Consider the following 13,736-nt stretch of genomic DNA (forward strand, 5'->3'; position numbering starts at 1 on the left):
TCTCTCTCTCTCTCTCTCTCTCTCTCTGTCTCTGTTTTTTATAAGTGATACAATACAGTGTACGTCCATCAAAGATACATTCCAGCTCATCGGCGGTCAGTTTTTACTGATAGACCAAACCACTATGAGTACACCGAACCACTTAGACTACACAAAACCACAGGACTGCATTCTTAGAAGCGTTTTTGTCTACCTTTGGGCTGAGTGGCATGTATTCCACGAATTCCTGGCAGGTCTCAAGAGGTATGTAGCACCAAACGTCCATGCAGAAGTCACCTAGGTCCCGTAAGCTACAGGTCTGTGGTTTGTGGACTTGGAGCAGGCGCCTATTAGTGTCCTACATGTGATCATTGGGTTCATATCAGGTGAACTTCGTTTCAAACACATTAACGTGACTGCACAATCGTCTTCTTGAAATCACTATAGGAAAATTCTGTCCTTTCGATAAGGAAAATTACCCTAGTGAGATGGCATCGCTATCAGGGAAGACATCAAACGAGACGGGATGCATGTCGTCCACAATAACGTTCATATAGTTAAGAGCTTCATGGTGCCTTACATTACGACTGCTGGTCCCATGGAAGAACAGGTGACAGTCCCTCATCGTGCGGTGCATCTATGGGCAGCCGTTCACCTTGATGATGGTGTATCTAGATACGTCCATCAACCTGGTGTTACAAGAAACGTGATTCATCCATTCAGGCAATACACCGATCCACAGTCCAAACTCGCTAATCTGTGCACCGTGCAATCGTAATTGACTATATTGTTGGGTCAACACGAGAGCACGCATGGTCGCCTGCAGTGAAGCCTCAGTTTCAATAGTGATCGCTAAACATTATACCCGTACCAGCAATGTAGTCTGTCGCCATATCTGCCAGCGGTCGTCAACTATTCTGTTTTACAGAGCGGGCAAGCCTCCGACCTCCATTTTCTGTGATGAGGCGTGAATCGCCGGTACCATGGAGCCTATTTGTGGCTTGGCTACTTTTCGCAGATGCTAATGACAGTTGTATAGGAACAGCCGACCAGATTCACAGTTTTCAAGATGTCTCTTCACAGCCATCAGGTCATAACAATCTGCCCTAGAACAAAATCGCTTATGTCAGTAGATTTTCCAATTATCTATAACAGTTCCACATTCGTCTCTGTTCAGCTTGTACACGAGTAATTCCTTCATCATGTCACATGCCCCCAACGCAACCAGGCAGCATTCAGTCTCGCTTTGGACAACGTTACTGCAGATGTAGTGGGTCACCATGGTATTGCTCGCCCCTGACGTAACACCAGCAGGACTTCGCGATTTATCAACGCTATACAGTCCTGTCCGTGCATCGTTCATGAAGCCAATCAGAGCCAACTGTAGGCTCCTCCTATTCTACTGCGCCAACTCACGAGTTTTCGGGACCTGAAGACTGTCCTCTATTCGACCATGGCGGTATCACTTGTTTTCCGTCAGTCTCTGGCTGTGTCGTACTTGTCACGGCACACACTGTGGAACTGTTAACTTAACTACCTCCTAGTGCGTCAGCTGCCAAAATTTTAAAGGTCTTTATCATTCCCATTCATTTCAAACATATCATTTGTGAAGCTTGCATGTTTGATCCTACATTCGCGCGTTTAGAGGCATTTACTGTGAAAGTCGACGTAATTTTTATATTTTTGTCGTCGCTTACCGACCGACGAAGCATCATCAAGAGATCCTCATATCAATACTACTTCAAAGACTCCGGAAGATGTAGAATTTAATCCATGACATTCGCACAAGGGCTAGTGGTCAGGAATTGTACTGCGCCATCCCTTCTCCCGAAGCCTGTGATATATTTATGGTGGAAACATACAGCATCGCAAGGATTGAACCGGCTACTTCTCAGTCAAGTGTCAATGTTTAAACGTTCATTAGTGGCCTTGGCTGAGGGGAGACTGTGAAGTATTCTCAGGGCAGAACTGGATATTCCGCCCTGTAACAATGTTTCCAATCAAAGGCATTAAAATGAAGAAAGATAGAAATTAAATGTGTCGAAGGACATTGTTCTAAAACGTGTTGATATCAAGTAGATGTATATACTGTCACAATGATTGCTTCGATTAAATAACTTACCGCTCCTGTAACAACAGGTAAATGCCTGATTTCACTTGTTTCTGTGTAATTTACCATGACGTAATTGCGATATGTTATACGATGTACAGAGACAATGCTGCAGTGTTGTCACCGCATAAGGTAGTTTAAGTGCGAATTTGCAGCAGTGAATTGCAGTCCTCACCAGTAAGCCAGGCGCGGGCTTGTTGATAACAGTTTTTTGCAACATGAAGTAGCAAAATATGTCGGCCGAGATGGGCGCAAGAGTTGCCGAAATGGCGTGCCCAGGGAGATTACGAATAACTCTTGCCACAAGTGATTTGGAGCCATCTACCTCAATAATTCAATAAATTTATGAACAGCCGTGTACTTTAGGTTATTTTATTTCATTTCGAACGCTACGTGCAAAAGAAGGTAGCGCAGACCAGCGTTCATGTAGAAAAGTAAGGAATGATGGGAAAATACATGTATGGATGAAAGGACTTGGTGTACTTTCAGAGAAGGTAACTGTAACAGGAGATATTACTCTGTATTGTAATTATTAATAAAGTGTGATCTGTGACCTTAGTAACCGGGGAGCGTACATCGCCAACCGGGGGATCAAGGATGCAACAGTTTGAAAAAAAGTCATAACATAGTGCCGCGCTGCCTGCTGTGCGCCTGACAATGTAGGTGACGCAACCCGTAACATCAGCCCGGGTGTACCAATCAAACTGGTAGCGTTCGAAATAAAATAAAATAACCTAAAGTATACGGCTGTTAGTAACGTTTATTGTACTGAGAAATACGTACCAGCCGATGTCTACTGGCAATAAGGGACCGACAGATCCAGCAACACGGTCGACTCCTTGGCTTAGGAAGCGGGGCCTCATCACGGCTGCTGCAGGGGACATCCACCCACCAGCATCCGCCTTTCGCTATCATGGGGAGCCGGTCGGCGTGGAAAGAGTGCCACTTGTCACCGAAGACCAGCTCGCGGCCGTCATTGAAGAGTTTGCTGCCGGGGTAGCGAGCCTCGCCGTGGCTGTCGCAGCTGGGACACGGGCAACAGAAATGCGTCTTCAGCAAAGCAGACAAAATCGCCAAGTGAGCGGAGTTCGACGTCAGCGGGACGAGGGACACCAGTACCGGCTGGGACAAAGGAAAACACAATGTTTACCCGATTGCTCCAGCGTCTCTCTGCAACCGTGAGCTGCCCTGTGCCCCGCCACACACACTCCACCCCAGCTTCTCTGTACCTCTGGTGACGTCAGTGCTCTCAAGAACAACAAACAAATAACCGCGGTTATGCGAAAAGAGTTGGACAGAAACCAACATAAGTTACACGCCACCTTCCGTATCTTACTCGTCCCATCTTCCACCACCATACGCGAGAGTAGAAAATGAAGGATGAAAACCGCTTCGTGTGTGTGTGTGTATGTGCGTGTGTGTATGTGTGCGTGTGAGAGACAGAGAGAGAGAGTGAGGGACGGGGGGGGGGGGGGGGGGTCATGTGAGTTCGACGACTAGGTTATAAGCGTAGCACTTTGACGGCTCAAAGCAAACAACTGAAAATGGCTCTGAGCACTATGGGACTTAACATCTATGGTTATCAGTCCCCTAGAACTTAGACCTACTTAAACCTAACTAACCTAAGGACATCACACAACACCCAGTCATCACGAGGCAGAAAAAATCCCTGACCCCGCCGGGAATCGAACCCGGAAACCCGGGCGCGGGATGCGAGAACGCTACCGCACGACCACGAGCTGCGACAACAGTTACTGATCAATTTACGGTCGCAGTGGTTACGACTGGGCTATGGGTATACGTAACTCATGATTAAGTGTGGATTGGGGTAGGCAGCTTTCATGTACATATTACAGTTCCCGATGGACACATTAGATCACTTGAGACTAATGAAAGCATAGTTTCATCTACAAAATTACGATTTGAAATCGAGAAAACAGCTATGATTACGATTTCCACGCAATTACTTGTAAAGCCAAACTAAAGCTGTGTGTCTAATTCTCAACTTGAATGTGACACGTTGACAGCCCTCTTACTAGCTGTTGGTTTACTTAGTCTCTGATTTATACATAGCAAAGATTTTATTTTGGCTTGATTCTGCACTAAATTATGTTATCTGTAATTACATATACATTCTGCTGATTGTTTGAAAGAGTACCTAAAAAGTCCTTAGATGCGGTCCGAAAAGGAAGAGTCTCAAGATTCTGTCAAGGAACCGGTACATTGTGAGGACAGGACCCGCGCATGTGTACTCTCTGTATGCAGTACGACGCATGTACACTTTGTTGCTGTTAGCCTGTTCACATATGAGATACTATCACAGGTGGTACGAGTGCACAAATTCGGAGTACAACTAATTACGACTGGGATGTGTAATTTTAAAGGGTTAGGATACTCCCATTCACCAAATGTTCTGCTTCTGCTAAAGTACAGTAACAGGTTCGAGGTAAATCATAATAAATAAAACCAAGTGTTGCGATATACAGGGTGTTTCGTAAAGAGTACACGATTTAGAAAGTATTGTCCCAACTATCGATCGCTGCACCAATGCTCGATTATTGGAAGAAAGAGTACATTGTCTAATTTATATTCATTACCGTTAGATGTCGGTTGTTTTCTGTTTGCTTAATTACCATCTCTTGTTGCAAAATGGCAACTCTGTAGCACAAATCATTTTATAGTATGGAGTTTGCGAAGTTTAATTCCGTGATTTCAGTGCAAAGACATATCTCCGAATGTATGGAAAGTTCACCAATGGTGTCGACAGCTCGTAGACACAGGATGTGTTTGTAAGGAAAAGAGTCCCAGTCACCCTCGAGTTTCCTACGAAAAAGGTGCACGAATTCAAACCGCTTTCCAGTCCAGTCCTACAAAATCAACTCGACGTTCCAGTCGGGATTTATTACTGCCTACAACAAAAATTCGGCGTGTTTTAAAACGTCGGTTAGTGACAAATCCGAACACGTTCCAGATGACAACAAACAAACGTGTGGCATTTTCTGTCGACCTTCAGATGCTATTGACATTGATAACTTTCTCTCACAGTACGTCATGTTCAGTGATGAAGCGAATTTCCCCGTTAGTGGGAACGTAAACAGACACAATGTTCGAATTTTGGGCCTATGGCGCCCACATGCATACATTGAACGTGTGCGAGCTTCACTCAAAGTCAGTATGTCCTGTGTGATATTCCACTCGTCTTTTTACTGCCCATTCTTCTTTGACACGAACACGATTAACGGTCAGCAGTAACTAGCCATGTTAAAAAACTTGTTTGCGAGACTGGACGAGAAAAACTTCATTTGGGACAGCCTATTAACTAGAGTCACCATTTACGTGAATACGTGAATGTAACTGTACCGAGGCATTGAGAAGGTCGTCAACCGGCGACTTAGCACTTAGCTGATTCCCATGGTCACCATGTTTGACGCCCTGTAACTTCTTCCTGTGTGATTTCATTAAGGACAAAGTTCATGCATCAATACTACCACAGAACCTAGAGGTGTAGAAAACCCGGGTTCGCACTGCCGAAACATCAGTGGTGATGGACGCACTTACTCGAGTATGGGAGGAATTCTACTATCTATGTGATATTGTTCATTTCGATAGTGGAGAGCATGTTTAATATTTGTAATCTAAATTTGATAAACTGGTAAATATGTGCCAAAAATGTCATAGCTGTATATCTTACAGTTTAATAAATATACACGTCCCCTGAAGTACCCTATATACACACAACAAAGAAAGTTTGGAATCACCTCGGTTCCAAGAGTTCCGGAACCTGTACAGAAAATTAGAATAGAAATCAACATAAACAACATTTCCGCCCATTTTATTGCTCATGAAAACCACACATTGCATGTTGTACCACCATACGGGTTGACCTTCAGAAGTGGTGGTCGAGATTGCAGTACACACTGGTACTTATAATATCCATTAGCATGTCCTCTTACATTGATGCAGGCCTGTATTCGTCCTGGCATACTATCCACAACTTCATCAAGGCACTGTTGGTTCAGATTGTCCCACTCCTCAACGGCGATTCTGCGTAGATCCCTCAAAGTGATTGGTGGGTCACGTCACCCATAAATAGCCTTTTTCAATCTATCCAGGCATTTTCGATAGCGTTAATGTCTGGAGAACATGCTGGCCACTCTAGTCGAGCGATGTCGTTATCCTGAAGGAACTCATTCACAAGATGTACAGGCTGGGGGCGTGAATTGTCGTCCACGAGGACGAATGCCTCGCCAATATGCTGCCGATATGCATGCACTATCGGCCGGAGGATGGAATTCACGTGTCGTACAGTCGTTACGGTGCCATCCATGACCACCAGCGATGTACGTCGGCCCAGGGAACCTCCACCACGCTGTACTCGCTTGGCAGTGTCTAAGGCCTTGAGCCTGACCGCCTTTCCTACAAACACGTCTCCGCCAATAGTATGGTTGAAGGCATATGCAACACTCATCCGTGAAGAAAACGTGATACCAATCGTGATTAGTCCATCCACATATAGATGGGCCCATCTGTACCGCGCTGCATGGTATCGTGGTTGCAATGATGGACCTCGTCATGGACGTCGGAATTGAAGTTGTGCATCATGCAGCCTATTGCACACAGTTTTAGTCGTTACAAAACGTCCTGTGGCTGAACGAAAAGCAATATTCAACATGGTGGCGTTACTGTCAGCGTTCCTTCGAGCCATAATCCGTAGGTAGCAGTCATCCACTTCAGTAGTAACCCTTGGGTAGACTGAGCGAGGTATGTCATCGACAGTTCCTGTGTCTCTGTACCTCCTCTAAGTCCGAACAATATCGCTTTGGTTCATTCCGAGACGCCTGGACATTTCCCTCGTTTAGAGCCCGTCCTGGCACAAAGTAACAATGCGGACGCGATCTAACCGCGTTATAGACCGTCTAGGCATGGCTGAACTACATAGAACGTGAGCCGCGTATCCCCTTCCTGGTGGAATGACCGGAACATCGGCTGTCGGACCCCCTCCGTCTAATAGGCGCTCATCATGCATGGTTGTTTACATCTTTGGGTTGGCTTTTGGCGAGTTTAGTGACATCTCTGAACAGTGAATGGGACTGTGTCTATGATACAATATCCACAGTCAACATCTTCAGGAGTTCTGGGAAGCGGGGTGATGCAGAACTATTTTTGATGTGTGTATTTAAAGGCTATAAATTGACAGAATCAGTCCCGGTTTATAAGATTTTTCATTTGGAATTCCTGAGCGAGTCATTGATACTAGAGACACACTGATGCTCCCCTTTTCCTGTATTCGGAGGGCCAACGTATGGGGCTGATGATGAAGCTCCGGAAAAAGAATAATCGGGAAAAATGTTCATTTATTGTTGAATTGTGCCATACTGATCCACATCCCTTCCTGGGTATGCGTCTGTGTTACTGGAAAAATGGGTAAATCCGTTTCGAAAATTCTGTGACGTAACAGAGATATGATAACTTTATGCCTTAGCTTTACCAACCTAACAGTACACTGCTAGTTGGGGATGAGACTGAACGCAGGACGAGCCAGAGGTATACCGTTTGCTTTTAAGTGCCTATGAGCGTGGCTGGTACTGCCTGACGATTCTGTACACCACTCCACTTCCCCGGAAGATACTTAGTTTATATGAAAAGTGAATAAAAAAGATGAGATCTCCGATCATTTGTTGTACTTAGCAGTTCGATAAGGTTTCATTCATTTCGACATATAATACATTTCAGTCTGATTTAGTCACAGAAGTTTAATTCAAAAGATTACAATGCGGCTTCATTTCATGGTTGCGTTTACTCTAATTTTATGTGTGAAGTGTGATTTAGTGTGGAAAACACTACCCGCTATGCGATGTAACCACGTGAGCCTGTAGATAACTAAATTAAGTTTTTAATGAGTTGCATAATTTGAATGCTTATTTCTGCATTTAGTATTTTGATTTTTTTTTTTTCAAAATGAATTTGAATTTTAACATGTTAAGCAGCATGTTTGGTTTTAGTCTTTTATGTGAGATTTTGTCATATAGCGGCACAGCTAATTTAGTTACCGTATTTTATGACCTATAAGACACTACGAACTATAAGACGCAACTTAATTTTGAATCAACTTTTAAAAAAATATATTTTGCCATTTTTATTATCAGATTGCAAAGCCAAACACAGAAATTCTTAGTATATAAACCCGAACCCTGACCTTTAAAATCATCGAAAACCGTCATCTGAACATTCTTCTTCTTCCTCTTCGCCGTCATCTTTGCCCTCTTCATCTATAGGATGGTCTTCACTACCATCGAGAACGTTACCTATGCATCAGTTCTGGGAAGATTTAACAATAATGTCTTCTCTCACTATAAACCACGACTGTTTTATCCACTGACACTAGATTGTAGGTTGTTTTAAAGCTCCCACTGACGTGAATTCATGTTGGGTTTCATCCATCATCCATTTGTTCCGTTCCTCTCTCATGTACACTTCAAATGGTTTGTTTATCGAAACATTAAGCAGCTACAGTTGTGAAGTAAGTAAGCCCTCGCGAAATGACAGCAAATTCTTTATTACCTGTCTCAGTTTCCCTTTCACAGAATTTTTTCAAATTACTTCTAAACTAGTCTAGCACACGAAGAGAATTCGTCTTTAGTAATGCACGTTTCCTTCTTTCCCACACTCTGTTGATCCATAATTTCATACCAGTCTCTTCCTCTATCGATTGACACGTACGTGACCAACAGCACCTGGCTTTATTTTAGAAGGTTTTGGCATTGTTTTGCACTTACAAATGATAATTGAATTACGTTTAGTACCATCAACACAACACGGAAGGTCAACAGCGAAGTGAATTTTTTTGTTCACTTGTTTTTATACTAACACTTTCAAAACCTTTCACGGCAACATTTCCGCTCCTCGGCACACAAAATGTTAGAGGATTTTCGTTAATGTTCGCTATTTGGCTTCGTTCAACACCGGTTTTTCTTCGATGTTGAATAATAAAGCGATAGAAAGATACATATTTCCTCTTCATACCCTTGTGGCATTTTCTGAGATGTTTTGCTTTTGTTTCGCTAAGTCTACGATGATTCATAAAGTTATACTACCAACCAACTCCACCCATAATCTATTAAGTTCCACTTTAGCACTAGCTTACGAGCGTGTATTTGAACCATTTTTGTATTATTTGCAGTGCCATTTTGACGGCGCCCTTGAATCTATTGCAATACGTCATCAAGTTTTGGACATTTTGCATTCTATACTCTGTTTGCACATTTAGACTTCCTCGTTATTTGCTGTTCTTCTTTAATAGCCCGGCAATGGCGAAATCTTTTTTTCTGTTGACGGAGGGCCTAAATGCCACCCAGCATCTGCATGTGTTATTACCCTCAGTTTATAGGAAGCGTGATATGAATATTATTTATTCTTTTCCATTACGAAACTAGCTACTAACAAAAATATTGTACTGTTTCTGAGAACACGACTCACTTTCAGTTCAAGTTTACTCGCACCGTATACTGAAACGAACCAAGGCTAGGCAGTATTCTGGGTCGATCACTGGCTGTGCTGTGTGCAGTCTGTGGCTAGTTTGCATAGTTGTCTGCCATTGTAGTGTTGGGAAGCTGGATGTTAACAGCGCGTAGCGTTGCGCAGTTGGAGGTGAGCCGTCAGCAGTGGTGGATGTGGGGAGAGAAATGGCGGAGTTTTGAAATTTGTAAGACTGGATGTCATGAAATGCTATGTATATTATGATTTTTCAACACTATTAAGGTAAATACATTGTTTGTTCTCTATTAAAATCTTTCATTTGCTAACTGTACCTATCGGTAGTTAGTGCCTTCCGTAGTTTGAATCTTTTATTTAGCAGGCAGTAGTGGCGCTCACTGTATTGCAGTAGTTCGAGTAACGAAGGTTTTTGTGAGGTAAGTGATTTGTGAAAGGTATAGGTTAACGTTAGTCAGGGCCATTCTTTTGTAGCGATTTTTGAAAGTCAGATTGCCTTGCGCTAAAAAATATTGTGTGTCAGTTTAAGCCCAGTCACGTGTATAATTGTTCAAAAGGGGACGTTTCATATGTCAACCCTTAGCCGAGGATACCTCACTGGAATCTTCTGATTTTTTTCTTGTAGTTTGTGTAATTAGTGTAGCTATTGTTTATTGCTAGCGCGTAATTGTAGAGAGAATCTCCTTTGTAGTTGCAGTCTTTCATTGTTATTGTGGCATGCAGGGAGATCTGCAGCAAGTATTTCGCAGCTGCGCTTGCAAGTAACGAGATATTATTTTCAGTGCTACGTTAATGTGATCTCTTATTTTTGCTCTTCAAATTGTGATTTTCTGTGTTTTCGTGTGAAATATTGTGACAATAATGGCGTGTGAAAAACGTAATACTAGGCCCCAAAGTAAACTGAGAAATGACAGTGAAGACGAAAGCAGTGTGTTAGCGCCACCGAGTAATGAATTAACTAATGTTCAAAGTAGTAATTTGGTAATTGTGCGTAGGGAAATGGAGCGGGCGGCAAATAATGGTGTAGACAGTGAAACAATTAGTGAACAGGGAAGCATTATCGAACGATCGGTCAGCAACAGTTGGCCTCAGGAATCCGAAATGAGAGGATACAATCTTGCAAATGCTGTAGATTCAGGTTTTGGGTCCTCACCGTTTTCTCAAATAAGTCAAGACACATTTTCTGCTTGTTAAAATGTGAATGTTGCCGGTGCAAATTCACTGCCGAAAAGCACTGAGGAACATGTTTCAGATACCAGTGCATTGTTATTACAGTTAATGAAACAAATGGGACAAAGGCTACAAAAGTTAGACACAACGCTTCAACAAAATCAGAAACAAATGGGACAAAATCTTCAAAAGTTAGACACAATGGAACAACACCAGAAGCCAACACAGCAACAGTTAGACGCAATGGAACAAAATCTTCACACCACGCTTGAATAAACAAGGGAAGATTTAACTACTGAGATACACAAAATCGAATCGAAATGTCAAAAAGTCTGTAATGACGTAAAAACACAAATTTGTTAGCATTTCCAACCTATTTTTTCGCGTCATGAAAATGCATTACAGAATCACGAAGCAGCCATAAAAGAACTGCAAACTATTGTTCATGAAAATCATGAGACCTTCCAAGCTAAAATTGACTCAGTTGCATCTACCGATTCGGTTACGCAACTTGCAAAATCTCAGGAAAACTTAAAGAACACAGTAGATACTCTGAAAATTGGTTCAGAAAGACACATGTAGTAAATTAGTTCATTATCAGATAAAGTAGTTGAACTTTCGGATCAGCTAAATATTTTATCTACGGAGGTAGATGATAATCTGAATGACACAAAACCGGTAGTCTTTAATGACACAGAAGAGTGTGAACAAATTAGGAAATTCAAACAAAATCAGAATCAAATTAATACGCAACACCAAAGAGAAATCCGGGAAGTACAAGATCAGCTGACACAGGTAATACAAGAATTACGTACTTCAGAGGAAACTCGCGCCCAATACAGGAAGAGGAACATAGAAATACGGAACAGCTACAAAATAATAACACAGCGCACTTCGGAAATTATGAAAGAAATTGGCAAGGTACACCGAATTTTGAGATGGAACCGCCGAAACGACGTAACAATGACCGACATGCGACTCGCCGACATGATGATTTTGACTATAAGCTGTTCATTACTACACATAAATCTAAAACATTTAAGAATTCTGGCAACGGCATTCATCCATAAGCGTGGCTCCATCAATTCTCTCATTGTTTTCCTCCCAACTGGTCATTGGAGAACAGATTAGAATTTATGTGTGGCTATTTAGAGAATGAACCAGCTGTAAGAATGCGATCGGTCATTCACGATTGTCACAGTGTAGGAGAATTTTACCATGCCTTCCTCTCAGCATATTGGTCTAAAGCTACATAAGACCGAGTAAAACATAGCATCATAATGATGAAACATTTTGAACAATCAGAATTTTCCAGTCTTGTGATTTATTTTGAAAACATGTTGCACAAGAATCAGTACCTGTCAAACCCATACAGCCCCTCAGAACTCATCCGCATTTGCTTAATCAAATTACCTGAACATTAACGACATATTATTTTGGCAGGACGTTGCAAAGACGACATTGAAGCTTTTCAGGGACTCTTACAAGAATTAGAAATTGACATTGACAATCGCGGAACGCGAAAACAGGAACACAACAATTACAAGTCACATCCGTCGCAAGTCCGCGATGAAAGAAATAATAAATGGACACAACAAGGCTATTCTCACAACACAAATCGTGACCAAAACAGGCACCTCCCGTATGACAACCGTTGGCAGAGTAGTAATAATTACAGGGAAAGATCACCTCTCCACGGTAGTGACTATCAGAGAGACAATCAGAGAAACAGACAATATGGGAACCAAAATAATTATTATCAAGGGAGACAGAATAACTTCAGACGCAACAGTTCAGTGTGCAGCTACGATTCCGGGAGAAATTCTCCACTACATGACCGACGAACAAGAAACTACGTAAACTACCAACAAAATGACAGGACTGAATTCCATCAGAACTGGCGGGATTCAAACAGAGAAGAGCACTCTCGACAAGGTGAATTTGTAGAAGTTAGGTCTCCTAATCCCAGTAACGACACGCGCCAACAAAGAGACAGACAATGACCCACACTGCAGGCAGCCATGTGCGCCCGCTGGCTCAGGGAAAAATAACATAGACTCTAACCTTGAGAAAAATTCCAGTATTCTTTACCGACGTACACGACACGATAATTCTGTTGAAGTTCAAGCTTTGCCCAGTATGAAAGTAAGGGCTTGCACCACATTTCACATGTAAAACCGTTTATTGAAAGATAATCTGCTTTTTAACTTTATCTTTGCCATAAAACTTTTCACTTCACATTTCTAGTGTGCTTTGTCAGACTTAAGAAACTGTTACCATGCAACAATGTTTGAAGTTAAATATCCAGTCAAGAACCTGGGCAACTTATTTACACAGTAATTACAAATGCATTGTTATAGTGAACAGACGACACAGTGTTGTACATTCTTGCTTGTTAGTGGCACAATTACGTAATGACCATACGGCTCACATACTTAGAACATGTACCAGTACTGCTAATGAGATTTTAATGCAACATTTTGGTTTATTTGAAAATACATTCTGGATTTAAAGTACTTTCTGAGAGTTATCACGTGACACAGTGGTTAGTTTATAAGACAGCTACACGATTATATCACGACGCTACTAATGAGTGACACAATTTATATTATTGCCTTGGCGCTGTATCTGTTTTATATCTGCATAGTTTTTCTGAATTCTTCTGGAAAGTAAAACATCTTTTAGCAAACAACAATACGTTACATTATAGTACTTCCTCGATCATGGTAAGGTACATAATAACTACGATATCTATACGCAAAGCTTTTCACTTCCTTTTATGATGAGGTAAGTACATTGACTTCAGCAGAATTTTGCTTACAGAGGACGATAACTATGACAGTTCCACAGAATTATCTTACAGCAAGACGCACCTTTAGCGCTACAGGACACATATTTGAGTGATTAATTTTGTACTCAAACCATTTATTTTTCAAGATTTTTGAATTACAAAGAAAGTTTTCAGTGATACATTTCATTCCATTGT

The sequence above is a fragment of the Schistocerca serialis genome, chromosome 7 (assembly GCF_023864345.2).
Source record: "Schistocerca serialis cubense isolate TAMUIC-IGC-003099 chromosome 7, iqSchSeri2.2, whole genome shotgun sequence".
NCBI lineage: Eukaryota > Metazoa > Arthropoda > Insecta > Orthoptera > Acrididae > Schistocerca > Schistocerca serialis.